At 36.3% G+C, this 15,249-nt stretch overlaps 1 long non-coding RNA gene across 5 annotated transcripts in view; it reads right to left on the reverse strand.

The window, feature by feature from the left end:
- Positions 1-15,249, reverse strand: part of LOC132597339 (uncharacterized) — a 393,127-nt gene that overhangs the window by 362,451 nt on the left and 15,427 nt on the right. For all 5 annotated transcript variants that reach the window (XR_009563966.1, XR_009563967.1, XR_009563968.1 and 2 more), the window contains one exon: positions 12,070-12,220. This is a non-coding gene — a long non-coding RNA (uncharacterized lncRNA). The remainder of the gene's footprint in view (positions 1-12,069; positions 12,221-15,249) is intronic.

Genomic DNA, 15,249 nt, shown 5'->3' on the forward strand with positions numbered 1-15,249 from the left:
TGTTACTGAGTTCTTCAATATACTATGATTTTCTGTCTAGTTGTTCTGCCAACTGTTGAGAGAGAGAGATGTTGAAATCTACAAATATAATTGTGGATATCAGTTTCTCTTTTCTATGAGTTTTGTTTCATATATATTGCTGTTCTATTTGGTGCATACATATTAAGGGATAGCTATGTCTTAAGGTAGTTGAGCCATTTTAGCATTATGTTATATTGGTCTCTGTCTCTAGTATTGTTCTTTGTTCTGAAGTCTATTTTATATGACATTAATATAGTCACTATTACTTTCTTTTGATAAATGTTTGAATGTTTTATGTTTTTACATCCTTTTACTTTCAACCTACCAATATCTTCATATTTTAAGTGAGTTTCTTGTAGACAGCATGTAGTGGAGGCATGCTTTTTAATCCACTCTGCCAATCTGTATCTTTTATTTGGTATATTTAGACCATTTACAGGTAATGTAATTATTGATATGTTAGGGCTGAAGTTTGCCACTTAATTCTGTGTCTTCTGTTTGTTCTATCTGTTTTCTGTTTCTCTATTTTCCTTTCCCTATCTTCCTGTGGGATACAGGAACCATTTTTAGAATTCAATTTTGATTTACCTACAATGTTTTTGAGTGTATATTTTTGTAGAGATTTTTAGTGGCTGCTCCATGTGATATGTACATAATTTATCATAATTTACTGGTGTTAACATTTTACCAGTTAGCATAAAGTATAGAAAATTTATGTCCATCTCCTTATGTCAGTTTACCCTCCTACATTCATAATATAATTGTCTTAAGTATTTCCTCTACATACCATCAGAACAATATCAGAAAAATGTTATAATTTGGGGTTTCAACCATCAAACATAATTTAGAAACTCAAAAGGCAAAGGAAAGTCTATTCTATTTACCATATTTTTGCTTAATTCTTTCTTCTTTCTCAATCTTCCAAGATTCTTTTTGTTTAGAGAACTTCCCTTAACCATTCTTTTAGGGTAATTCCCCTAGTGACAAATTCCCTTAGTTTTCCTTCATCTTAGAAGGTCTGAATATTTATTTTTGAAGGATAATTTTAAAGATCTGGAATTCTGATTTAACAGTTTTTTTCTTTCAGCACTTGAAAAATGTTATGTCACTTCCTTCTGTCCTCTGATTTTGGATGAGAAATCTGCTGTCATTTGAACAGTTTTTCCTGTATAGGTAAGGTTTTATTTCTCTCTCACTGCTTTCAGAATTTTTCTTCTTTAATTTTAGATGTATGACTATAATGTGTCTTGGCATGAGTTTTTTGAGTTCATCCTGTTTGGAATTCAGCCAACTTCTTTGAACCTATAGGATTATGTCCTTTGCCAAAATTGGGAAGTTTTTAGCCATTCTTTCTTTAAACACTTTTCAGTCTCAACCTCTTTTTCCTCTCCTTCTAGTATTCTAGTGACACAAATATTAGGTGCTTTGTTATAGTCATATGGGTTCCTGAGTCTCTGGTCATTTTTACTTTAGTTTATTTTCTCTCTGTTGTTAAGATTGGGTAATTTCTATTGTTCTTTCTTTCAGTTTACTGCTTCTTTCCTCTGACCCCTCCTTTCAGCTGTTAGTCCAACCATTGAGTTTTTTATTTTGGTTACTATATTTTGAAGTTCTAAAGTTTAGGTTTCTTTATAGCCTCTATTTTGTGTTTTTTTTTGTTTTTTTGTGTTTTTTTTTCATTTGTTTCAATCATGTTTGTAATTGCTCACTGAAATACTTTTATGCTAGCTGCTTTAAATTTCTGTCATCTGAATGGAAGGAATAGATAAAAGAATTAGTGAACTAGAAGAAAGAGTAATAAAAATTACCCAATTTGAACAACAGAGAGAATAAACTAAAAAAGAGACAGACAGACAGACACTCAGGGACCTATATGACTATAATAAAAGTTCTAACATTCGTGTTACCAGAATATGGAAAGAAGAGGAGAAAGAAGGTAAAGCTGAAAAAAAAAATGACTGAAGATTTCCCAAATTCTAATATCTCTGTCATCTCTGTGTTAGCATTTATTGTATTTACTCTCCCATGTTGAGATTTTCCTGGACTTGGTATGATGAATCACTTTCAACTGGAACCTGAACATTTTTGGTATTTTGTTTAAAAACTACAGATTTTATTTCAACTTTCTGTTTTAGCTGTGTTTCATGATATTGCTGTGGCAGGGGAAGAGAGGATGTTGCCCCATTGCTGCCAGGTGGGGGTAGAAGCCCAAGTTCCTCACTTGGTCTCTGCTGACACCTGAGATGGTCAGGGGACTCCACAGTACCACTGGGAGGAAATGGGAGGAATGAGGCCTCCCTTCCCCGACACCACTCTGATTGGGAGGAGTAAGAGTGCCTCATTACTGCTCCACACATGTCTTCCTATGTTACCACAGAGCTTGTATGGCCCCATGACCACTGGATACTGGTAGTGAGTGTGAAAACCACTCATCACTGGTGATGAGTAAAGTTTTGACTCATCACCAGGTCTCCTCTGACATCAGCCCAATGGGGAGGGAGAGGGGAACCTCATTACTGCAAGGTATGGGTGAAAGTCCAGGTTTCACACATACTGCAAGGTATGGGTGAAAGTCCAGGTTTCACACAGGGCCCGCCTGACACTGTAGATGGAGTAAGGGACTTCATGACTACTCAGCAGGAATGAAAGTACCATCTCCCTACTCAGCCCTCTCTGACACCACCCGGGGGTGGAGAGGTACCTTGTTACAGCCTAACGAGGGTGGAACTCTAGGCTACCCTCTTGGTCTTTGCTGACATAGGTGAAGGTGGGGTCACAATTTTTTCTGTGGTGTTTGGCTCTAGTAGAGTGGTTATTGTCTAAAAGCTTTCTGTGATGTGAGCCTGCCTTTTTCTTGGTCCTTTGGCTACAGAGAGCAAGTTTTTGCTGGGGCTTTTTTTCTGGTCTGCACCTGTGGCGTTTGCAGATTCTACCTTCTCCAGCTCCAATTTTCAGATAGATAAGGCAAAAAGGACACCCAAGGATCTCATGACCTTATTGTTCCTATGGTTCCAAGGTTCCAAGACAGTTTGTCTTCTCTCTACCTTTTAGATGGTCTATGTTTACTTTATCTATAATGTCCAGGCTTATTAGTAGTACTTGGTACTAAGAAAGTACTTGGAATAAGAAAGATCATCTATTCTATCTTCATGAAGTTCTGAACATTCATTTTTTATAACATTTTATTATAAAGACAATTTTGAGTGACATTAAATGAGATGTTAAAGCTAGAAAAAAGACTTCTTATAATGTTTACTAATATTAACATTGTAATTAAACACAAGATTAAGATTTGTAGGTGGTGTTCATTTGTCATATCGTAGCAAAGGCATGTACATGTCTAGCTAAGGATCCAAGCTAAGGCTAGTCTAGTCTTGGTAGGTAGACAGATAACTGCCTATGGGTGTATGGTTTCATGGTGTTAAGTAAGCCAGATTTCCTCAAGTAAATCCTCTCTCTGGCTAGTGCATAGCATTACCAGGTTTCAACTTTATCCCATAAGCCTATTTCTATAATACCTGTTGAAATATAAACATCCATGGAGAATATATGGTTCTATTCTTGACCCCAAGAGTGCTGTATGCTGTGAGCACTCACCAGTAGAAAGGAACAAACAGATACCTAACAGAAACAAATAGATATGAAAACAGGTCATCACAACCCCCAAATATGTTCTTTCAGATACACACACACAGTCACAAATATACATCTCTGACAAACAACTGAATGAACAAACAAATAAAAGTACCCAATTTAAAAGGAACTTTGGATTATAACTAATACATTTATTGACAACTACTTGATGTGTTGAAGGTCACAAGAAGTTGAGTACAATATATCTTTCCCACTAGCTGGAGGAGAGATTTGGTTTCCTCTGGTCTCCTTCTGCCATTCAGGAACTAAGCTTGATAAGTATTTATTAAGTACTTACTATGTGACAGGCACCACATTATATACTAGGGATAAAGACTTATACGTCATTTCTCTATGCTTTCTCTTATTTGAAGACTCTTATACCAAAAAGATATTCCTAGGAAATTGGCTTTCTTTATCACAAATCTGTGTTGCATTTTAGAAAATGCTTTCCCTTATCTCCACCCATTAACACTTAAAATAAAGTAGACACATAATCTATTATTTCCATATTTAACAAATAAGGGCAGTGAGGCCCAGAAACCTAAGTGTCTTTCCCACAGTCCCACAACAAGGAGAATTAGCTTTAAATTAGTCTTCTGACCCCCAAACCCAGGATGCTCTTCATATCACACATTGATAATGCTCAGTTCCTGAAAGCCATTTTCCCCCAAAGACCTGTCAACCTTTGGTTAAAATCCCACCTTATGATTATGTTTATTTTTCTAACTCTTTCTACCAAATCAAAAACCCCATGAGGGTGGGGACTTTATTATTATAATTCACTATAATTTTACATATCTGTCCTTGTTGGCATTCCATTGATATTTGTTGAATTAACTTGAATGATGCAAGAGAACCTAGATTCTCAAATAAAAAATAATCCTTATGTTCTTCCTTGTTATCAATCAGCCTTCCTTAGTCCCTTCCCAGCTCTGTGATCTCAAATAAATTAATAACATTTTTCTTAGCTTAGGTTTCTTTTTTGCAAAAAGGGCATAATAATGCTTACTTTACAGGGTTGTTATGACTATAGGAGTACTCAGTAAATGGTAATTATTATTATAAAATATGTAAAATTTCAAGGATAGTGTTTGGCATGGAGCAGGCCTTCCTCCCCTCACCACTGCCCCCCCCCCCACTAGATAGGGAACTTCATGAGGACAGGAGCATGCCTATTTAAAACCAATAGCGCATTTATTTTTATGGCTGAGTAATATTTCATTGTATATATGTGCCACATCTTCTTTATCCATTCATCTGTTGCTGGACACTTAGGGTGATACAGAAAAAATTAAAAAAAATAAAACCAATAGCACAGTGCTTTGTACTTACCAGACATTGGAAAGAGATTTGCTAAATAAATAGATAAATGAATACAATACTGTAAAAGGATGTTTAATTATCAGTGTTACAAAATATTTAATTTTACTAAGAGTAGGTTAATACAGTATTTTGGCAATATAGTAAATCTATATACATCTTCTGACTAAAAGAAAATATATGATCATCAATCACTCTGAATCATTTCACTTTAACACATTTACTGTATTATTTATTTTACTTTTAAAGTCCCCATCAGCTCCCTACTATCTGCCTTTATCATTTCCTGGGAACTAATTGTTCATTCATGCATGCAATTAACATTTACTGAGCTCTTACTGTCTACCACAAACCAGGTTGCAAAGATTCATAGGACTCTCTCTCCGTCTCTAAAGGATTTATACCCTACAAGGAAAAACCAATGCATAAACAATTTATAATTAATGGAGGTGTTATGATAGAAGTACAAAAAAGTGCTATGGTTATAAGAGTGATTCATCCTGCCTGGGGACTTGGCTTATGAGAGCATACATGTGAGAAAGTGATTTTTCTCTTTGTACACTAAATTGACTTAGTAGTAATAAAAATAGTTTCCATTTGTATAGTACTTTGCAAAATGCTTTCATATCCATTTCTTCTTTTAATCCTCACAATGAAGGCTCTATAGTTTGTTTAGTGGGGTTTTTTAGTATAGTCATCAAAAAAGATAGCTATGAAGCCAACAGGTAAATAATATGGAAATTCATTCTAAAGTCCATAGGTGGATGATATAAGCTGAAACTGGAAATACGACTTTGTTGGAGCTTCACAGAAATCATTCCAAGAAAAGCTCATAGGAGAGACCTGTTCCTTCCCCTTTGTCCTCAGTGTCATTGCTTACTTCAAGCCAGATCTGCCATCTTGCTCATAGATTATAACAACCTTCTAGCTGGATTTCTTGATTTGCGTCTCATCTCCCTCCAAGCCATTTGCTACATTGGCTACAAAATGATAATTTTTAAATGCAAATTGAAGCATGTCATTTTCCTGCTTAAAGCTCTTTTATCCTATAGAGTGCCTCACTTCTTATAGGATAAAATTCAAATGCTTTTGTATAGTATATAAAATTTTCCATTATATAAACCTATCAAATTCTTTATTGGTCACTCTCTTCTAATAATTTTACTATTTGCTCAAAGCTATCACACTATTTCCATTTCTACACCTTTATAGTGTCTTTGGCCTATAATGCCTTTAACTCTCCATCATTCTGTCTGGTAAAATGACGGTGGACATAGAAACTGTGGCTTTTTTGTTGTTGTTTATATATAGACTTAACAGTAACAGCAAAATCTTGGCAACAGAAATTTGGCTCTTGCTTTCTTTCCTTAATTCACTGCATAAAACACAGTTTGGGAAACACTAGACTAGAATTTTCTTTTAAGATCTCAGGAAGAAATAACTAGTTTTTTATTACATATCAAAGATTCATGACATTTATATTCATTTAACATAGAACTAAAATATATTCTTTTGTGAGCATATTCTGTGCTATATGCTAAGGAACCAGTTGGAGATAAGTCAAAACAAGGCAGATATGAGTCCATCGTGGATCTTACATTCAATGAAATAGACAATAAAATAAGTGAATAAATTAAATCTTATAAGTGATGATAAGTGCTAATAAGGAAATAAAGTATGGTCTGGGAAAGGAGGCATTTTGGAGAAAATGGTCCATGAAGGTCTCCTTAAGGAAATTACATTTCAGATGAGACTTGAAAGATGAGGAGCCAGCCATGCAGTTGGGAGAAGGGTCTGCTGGGCCAAAGAAGACTTTTGGAGTGGTTGAAGAACTGAACGACCAATGTGGTTGCACACAGTGAGAGAGGGGGAGAGTGATGGGAGTTGACAGTAAATCATACAGGACCTGGTAGGCAAAGGCAAGGAAAGCATTGAAAGATTTTTTAGCAAGTGAATAGTGACCCTAACTGCAACACTGGCTTCAGGGTGAAAGGTGGAGAATGGATCATAAGAGAACAGGAAAGAAACAAGGAGACCAGTAATAAGGCTATGGTAATGGTCTGTTCAAGATACACTGATGAATGGACTATAGTGGTAGCAGTGGCTGTGTAGACAAGTGGATGGACTTGAGACACATTTTGGAGATGAAACCATCAAGCCCATTTTGAAGGACAGCAAAAAGAATCAAGGATGAGTTCTAGGTTTCTGGCCTGAAGCAACAGGATAGATGATGGAGCCATTTACTGAGATAAAAGAGACTGAGGGAAGAAAAAAATGGAGCAAAATTGAGTTTCTTTTTGGAAATGTTATATATGAGTTATCTATGAAACATTTGGGTGAAGCTATCAGTAGGCAGCTGGATAAATAAATTCATATTTCAGAAAGGAGTCCTGAGCTAGATACATGAGCACGGGAGGTTTTTTTTTTTTTTTTTAACATCTTTATTGGAGTATAATTGCCCCACAATGGTGTGTTAGTTTCTGCTTTATAACAAAGTGAATCAGTTATACATATACATATGTCCCCATATCTCTTCCCTCTTGTGTCTCCCTCCCTCCCACCCTCCCTATCCCACCCCTCTAGGTGGTCACAAACCACCGAGCTGATCTCCCTGTGCTATGCGGCTGCTTTCCACTAGCTATCTATTTTACGTTTGGTAGTGTATATATGTGCATGCCACTCTCTCACTTTGTCACAGCTTACCCTTCCCCCTCCCCATATCCTCAAGTCCATTCTCTAGTAGGTCTGTGTCTTTATTCCCATCTTACCCCTAGGTTCTTCATGACCTTTTTTTTTTTTCTTAGAGTCCATATATATGTGTTAGCATACAGTATTTGTTTTTCTCTTTCTGACTTACTTCACTCTGTATGACAGACTCTATATATAGATGGGTTGAGATGAATGAATGCATTAAATGTATTACTGAAATAATGCATGGAAAGTAGAAGACACTTCACTTTGCATGTAGCAAATATGCTCAAAGTATATTAGCTAGAAGATGCTGCTTACGGTTAGAAAATTCTTCACACAGTATAACCCAAACCTTTTCTACTAAGAATAAACTGCTTTTGTATCACTTTCTTCTCAGTAATAGAAAACATCCAGTAGTCTTAATAAGGTATTTATGTATTTGGAGACTTATTTAGAATGTTTTATGTATTCATATGCAGAAATACAAAAGAATAAAAAGTCTACTAATATAACAAATGCATGACATATATAACAATATATTATATAATATAAAAATGTATATAACTACACATAATTTGGTTTGAAAAGTATTTTTAAGAAACTGAATGGAAAGGCAGTTAAATTTTTAAAATTTTCAGCATCTTAACACCTACATATAAAATAAATAGATTCCAGGGCTTCCCTGGTGGCGCAGTGGTTGAGAATCTGCCTGCCAATGCAGGGGACAGGGGTTCGAGCCCTGCTCTGGGAGGATCCCACCTGCCGCAGACCAACTAGGCCCGTGAGCCACAACTACTGAGCCTGCGCATCTGGAGCCTGTGCTCCGCAACAAGAGAGGCTGCGATAGTGAGAGGCCCGCGCATTGTGATGAAGAGTGGCCCCCGGTTGCCACAACTGGAGAAAGCCCTTGCACAGAAACGAAGACCCAGCACAGCAATAATTAATTAATTAATTAATAAAAATAGATTCCAGAATGCTGATCAACTAATTTATGATACAGTATATTAATTATTTTTATGCTATGGGATGCTCAACCACATTATGATTAAGAAAATGTGGTTTTACCTCATACATCCTGTCTCTGCTATTTACTAGCTGTGTGATCTTGGACAAATTATATAACGTCCTGGTTCCTCAGTGTCCTCATCTGTAAAACACCAATAATTATAATACCTATCTAATCAGGTTGTCAAGTGAAATGACAAAAATGTTAAAAATGATGTTTAAAATACGTAGCATAGTGCCTAAAGTAATCAATAAATGATCCATCTATATCAGTGGTTCTCAACCTTGGATGACATTAGAATCACCTGGGGAGTTTTTAAAATACTATGTCCAGGCTTCACCCAAACCAATTAAATCAGAATCTCTTGGAGGTACGTCTCAGGCCAACAATATATTTTTTTTAAAAAACAGCTCCCTAGATAATTCTAACGTGTAGCCAGAGTCAAGAACTATAACCTAAAAATAAATGTCGTATATAATATATGAAAATGTAATCTTTGTATTGAAATGTTTATAAAATATAGTGTGATGCCAGTTAAACAAGTGACCAAAAGAACTTCAAAACCTGTCTAATAATTTAGTTTGGAAAAAAAGTAAGTTGAAAGAGTAGATAAATGATAATTTAAAACAAAGACATGGTCTAGCATCTCAGAAGTAAGATGCCTGCACTCAACTCCCAGCTCCACCACTTACCAGCTTTGTAACTTCAGGCAAGTTACTCAACTACTGTTTCCTCATTTGTAAAATAGCGATAATGACAGTACCTACCCCTTATTGTGTTGTTAGACCATTGGATGATTTAATATTTGTAAAATGCTTAGAACAATGCCTGGCATATAGTAAGCACTATGTATCGTTTTTAAAAAGAGTACTTGGATGGAAATATTTGGAATGAAATAATGCTGGCATTAATATTGAATCTCAGTAACATATTTTGCATTAAATTAGAACTGAAAACAGGTGTTATACAAAAGCTCTGGGGTGATTATTAAAAAAATTCTTTACACCTTATATCAAAGATCAAACTGATCTTAAGTTCACACTAGCTACTCTCCTCATAGAAGATGATGTGTTAACCTAGCCAGGATGTGTATAAAATACCATAAAATATGTTAATAAAACTATCCACTATCCCTGAAGCCCTGAAGTTCAAATATTATCTGATGAACTGCAGGGAATTTTTAAAACAAGATCACCATATACAGGTGTTGTGTTGGGTTTAGGTCCTGGAGGTGGATTTTTCGGTGATTTTCCTTTCTTTGTCATACCTGGTCTGGCCCTTGCCTACTTCTCCAGCATTTTTCTAATGGCCTCACCCGACACCCTTGCCCCATCCAGGAAATCTTCCCTTCACTTCCTTCAAGTCCTACTGTTTCCTCCTCCAATCCTTTGCTACTCTTACTGATGAGTCCTCTTCCTGGAATGCTCTTCTCATTTTCCTCTGACCATCCCACCCCCAACCTACACATCTTTTAAAACTCAGTTCAAGTACTAACCTCTTCTATGAAGCCTTTCCCAACACCCCAGGTGGAGGTAAGCATTCCCTCTTTTGTACCTACTTATACTACGAACAGACGGCATTTTCAAATTGTTTTTTTATTTGGCCACACTGAGTGGCATGCAGGATCTTAGCTCCCTGACCAGGGATCAAACCTGGGCCCTGGCAGTGAAAGCACTGAGTCCTAACCACCGGATCACGAGGGAATTCCCCAGATGGCCATTTTTAAAGCCACATTTGAGTCTTTTTAAAGGTCAGGAACAATTGTCTTATTTTATTTACATATGTATTTATTTAATCATCAACCCCTGGCACAGAATCAGGCTCGTTTAACTAATTTCATTGACCTAGAGAATGGAAGGAAGGGAGAAAGGGAACAACGAAGGAATGGTATCCATTTGTATGGTGTTTGACTGAGAAGAGGGGCGTCATCAGTGAGCACGAATGAAGCAGTTGGAATCTATGGTTGCTGGTTTCAGTAAGACCAACAGGAAAACCATGCTAGCACAAAGCCATCAGCTTCTCATAAACCTAAGACATCATCATGCCTCTGCTACATCGAGAGACCCTGCTCAAGATTTCATTGAAACCCTAAGGTCAGAGAGAAGTGGGAGAAGAATCCCTCAAAGCTATACAAGAGAGCGTTCATTTACAAACTTTGTAAGTTCTCTAGCTCTCCGTTTTCCTAAATTTTCTCCCATCTTTAGTAGATTTTTATAATGTCCCACCACTTCTCAGAAGTCTTTTCCAGTTTTGTGGAGACAAAGTCATTAGACTCACAACATTTTAGCACAGTTAATATCAGGACCCCTGGGATTCTGGCTCTATCATTAACTCTGCAGTTTTAAGCCAGATGCTTAACAGTCCTGTGCTTCAGTTTACTTGCTTTTAATATGAAAATAATAATAGTATTTATCATAGAGTTGTAAAGTGGATTAAATATTTAGAATATCACATTGCATGTAGAGAGTCCTAAATACACATTTATATTTATTATAAATTAATAGTTAATATTATATGTTAGTTAATACTATAGACAAGAACTACTAATTTAGTCCCTTCTTTAAACAGGAAAAATGTAGGTGCTTCTGTTATAATTATCAAAACAGTGCTTATTTTAGAAGTTAAGGAACTAAATATATTGGTCACACTGAGGATATACTTTCACCTTCTGCATAAATAAACACGTCTACTTACAAAACAGAAGATGTCTCATCTACGAATCCTCTGTGGTATTTGCTGCTTCAGAGTCTATATTAGCAATGGTGAAACTTGGCAAGAAAACCAATCTTGTATAATGGCAGAGAAATGACAGGCCAACCTTGCCTAGGACTCATAAAATTCAAACAAGGTAGTATCTGTCAGAGGCACCGACACTTTTCTTTTTCTAAACTGAAATGAGCTGAACACAAGTATGAAGCTTATTATCAATCTCGTTTTCAGTTCCTTTGAAATCTTTCATGAGTCTCTCCTATCTAAGGAGACCAGCCACCAAAGAAGAGTCTATGTGTGGTAGGGGATTAGGTTAGACAAACACCTATAGAAATTCAATATCCATCGTTCTCTTTTCCATTCTCCTATTAAGAGGGCAAATCTTATCCTCCTCAGTAAATGAACCATAGAGGCCTCTAAAGAGGCTGGGGTGGTTAGACTGTAGAGGGATCCCTGACATTATGCCTAAGGACAGATTCCAGTTTATGTCCCCAGCAATGGTGAATAGATAAGTCAATAGATTACTTTTCATTTACATCTAAAATCAACAAACCAATCATTTGTTTACATGTGAGTTGTGCCTAAATATTGAGCATTCATGATTACTAATAAAAGAGACTATTCGTATTCACATTCACATTAGCTTTCACAAGTAAGTCTGACCCACAAACACCTTATAGTCTTACCAGAATGAAGTTCCTAAATCCCTCAAGGAAACATGTCCAGCAAGTCAAGAGGTATTTCTGCTTCTTCCACAGCCCGCCTCTCCAGCCACTTGCTGATGCATTCTATCTTCTTGAGCAGTAAGACAGACAACTGGACTCACAGGAAACAAGACTGAAATGGAACACAGGGCTGTAACTCAGAAGATGGTGGCTTTGTGTGGTTTTGCCACTTACTAGCTGTGTTTCCTCATGAATTCACTTAACTTTCATTTATTCAATAATAAGATTTTCCCCTCCCTCCATCTCACCAAGTTACTTTGAGGATATTAGAACTGACTATGAGAGCAACCCTAAACTGTAAAGTGCCAAATGGATGTCACTCTGACTATTCATTCCAGAGCATGCATGGGAGCTTTGTGCCAGCAGCCTCTGGTGTTAGACTGCCTGAGTTCAAATCCAGGCTCCCTCTCACTAATTGTGACCTTGAACAAGTGCATGCTTCTGTTTCCCCGTCTGTGAAATATGAAATGGAAGGGCACCTGTATGGCACTTAATGACAAGAACCTAGAAAACATTCCATAAAAAGTTAAGATTTGATTCAGCAAGGACATTTTTAAATTTAATTTTTATTTTATATTAAAGTATAGTTGATTTACAATGTTATGTTAGTTTCAGGTGTACAGCAAAATCATTCAGTTATACATATGCACATACCCATTCTTTTTCAGATTCTTTTCCCATATAGGTTATTATAGAATATTGAGTAGAGCTCCCTGTGCCAAACAGCAAGGACTTTTTTAAGTGTCTATTCCTTGACTATGTATGAGCTTTGAGAATGCTGAAGAATAGACAAGATCTAATTCCCACCTTTGGAGGTCTCACAGATTTGCGAAGGATAGACACTGAGGTAAACAAGTGTTGTGATGAAGATAAAATGTGGTTAAGCACAGGGCACAGATCCATTCCTAATCCCCTGCTCTGTCCTTCTGCCTTCCTCTGTTTCCCTGCTCTTCCTAGGCAAATTCCCCTGATAACTGCATCTACTTTCAGAGCTAAGACCTATAGCGCAGAACTCTACCCTCACTGCAGGATATCCCCAATTAGCTTACTCCCTTCCTCCACTCCTGAACCTATACCTCTTACAACTAATCTCTCAACCTAATCAATGACCAAACCATGATAAATTTGTCTGAGAAGCATGCCCCATTTCTCAACCCATATACACACCTACTGCGCTCATCTTGACGTTGCAGGAGCTTCCTATGCATCTCTGGGCCTCCAGTCTCAACCTGCCTACCCATCACTCATTCCCCATTCAGCCACCTGAGTTATTCTAAAGCTTATATCTGTTCACAGTTCTCCCTGTGGTAAGCCTTCAGTGGCTTCCCATTGCTGACTCAATAGCATCTTCTTAGGCCTACAGGACTCTTAACTCAAATCTCGGGCTCCTTTCTATTTTATTCACAGTTCTCAGGCCTCAACAAAAAGGAAACCCAATATACCTTTCCAGAACACACATGTACCTTCTAATTCTCTCTACTCTTGCTCTTGTTTTGATCCTGTTATCTCAGATATCCTATCTGCCAGCTATCCATCCACCATCCTTCTTTTTCATCCTTCAATGTCCAGCTCAAATGCCAATGACTACATATTGCTTTCCCTGATTAACCAGAATCCCTCAGGATTTCTTGCTCTTTATCCTAGATTTACACATACCGTGTAGATTGAACCATATGATTTACCTTATTTTTGGTAGGTCAAAAATGGCCAAATAACAGTAATTTCAAATAATTCAACCTATAAATTAATGTTTCTCTTACACCACTTATCCTGCTTCAGTAGACTTCTTTATACTCTGTCTTCTTCCTTGCATGCCCAGTGCCTAGCAGTGATGGAAAAGTAGATTCTCAGAAAATGCTTATAGAATTCAAGATAATTGTTATGTATGGATCTCAATATAATACTTCATTGAGTTCCCTTAAGTCTAGGTATCAATCTTTATCTCATTTTGCTGGAGTCTGACAAGGGTAAAGTTACTCACCCAAGGCTGTCTTATCAAGTCAGGAGTGTAGGTATCCTTTCCTCATTTCCATCAGGACCCTGCTCTCTCTACCTACCAACTAATAATTATCTAGCCTAGAGAGGGAAAAATCCACCTCCAGGGTCATCCTTTCTCTAGGCAGCAAGTGTGTAATTTGTAATGTTATCCATTCAGGACATTCATTCATTCACTCAATCATGGAGATGTGAATGGCACTGGGAATATAGAAGTAAATAAGGCAACCAGAGGTGATGAATTTAGAGTGCCTTTGTTCTTTGACATGGTCTTCAAATATTTTTCCTCGAGAATCACCCGAAGACATTTTGAACATTTAAACAATATCATGTATTTTTGAACAGTTTTACATGTCTTGTACATTTTAAGGTATCTAAATTTTTTATCATAAGTTTACATTGTCACAAAGGATGTAATTTTCAATATATATTTAATATTGTCACTTTAAATATAATTACTATATCATTTTAAATGTATCAAATGAAATTTGAATATTATAATAATTTAATACTCAAGACCAGCTATTTAAAAATATATGAAAAACTATTTTGTAATACTTGGAAATTTTAGGCCTTTTCTTTGTCTATTTCAACTCACATTTCCACTACACTTTCTTCCTGGATTTTATACATATATATTATATCAGAAATGTGGAGCTGTATATTTAGGTCAATTTACAAAAATATCCATGGCAAACAATAAGCCGAATTACACTTTCAGAAAAATTCTGCTTTTATTATTTCAATTCAAATACATATGTTAATAAGCATTGCAAGAAACATTATAAAAACAATGAGAAATAAGTTGCAAAATGAATCCTGTAAGACAGATTATAAAAAGTAGTCAAGGTTAAAATAATATAGATCTAATATGAATAATTAATCCATTTTCATAAATTATAAAAAAAGGTAAAGCAATATGTTAGCTCTCAGTATCAAATCTGTAATAAAGCAATGAGTGTACAGTTTATGAAATAATGATAATATCATTCCTCTAATAAGAATGTGTGTCTCTGTCCAGTCAAAAGGCAGAGAATGGTCAAATGAAGCAAACATGGTCCAACTACATGCCATCACAAGAGACATAATTGATTCAAAGACACAATAAGTTGAAAGTAAAAGGATAGAAAAATATATCCCATACAA

The sequence above is a fragment of the Globicephala melas genome, chromosome 5 (assembly GCF_963455315.2).
Source record: "Globicephala melas chromosome 5, mGloMel1.2, whole genome shotgun sequence".
Taxonomy (NCBI): Eukaryota; Metazoa; Chordata; class Mammalia; order Artiodactyla; family Delphinidae; genus Globicephala; species Globicephala melas.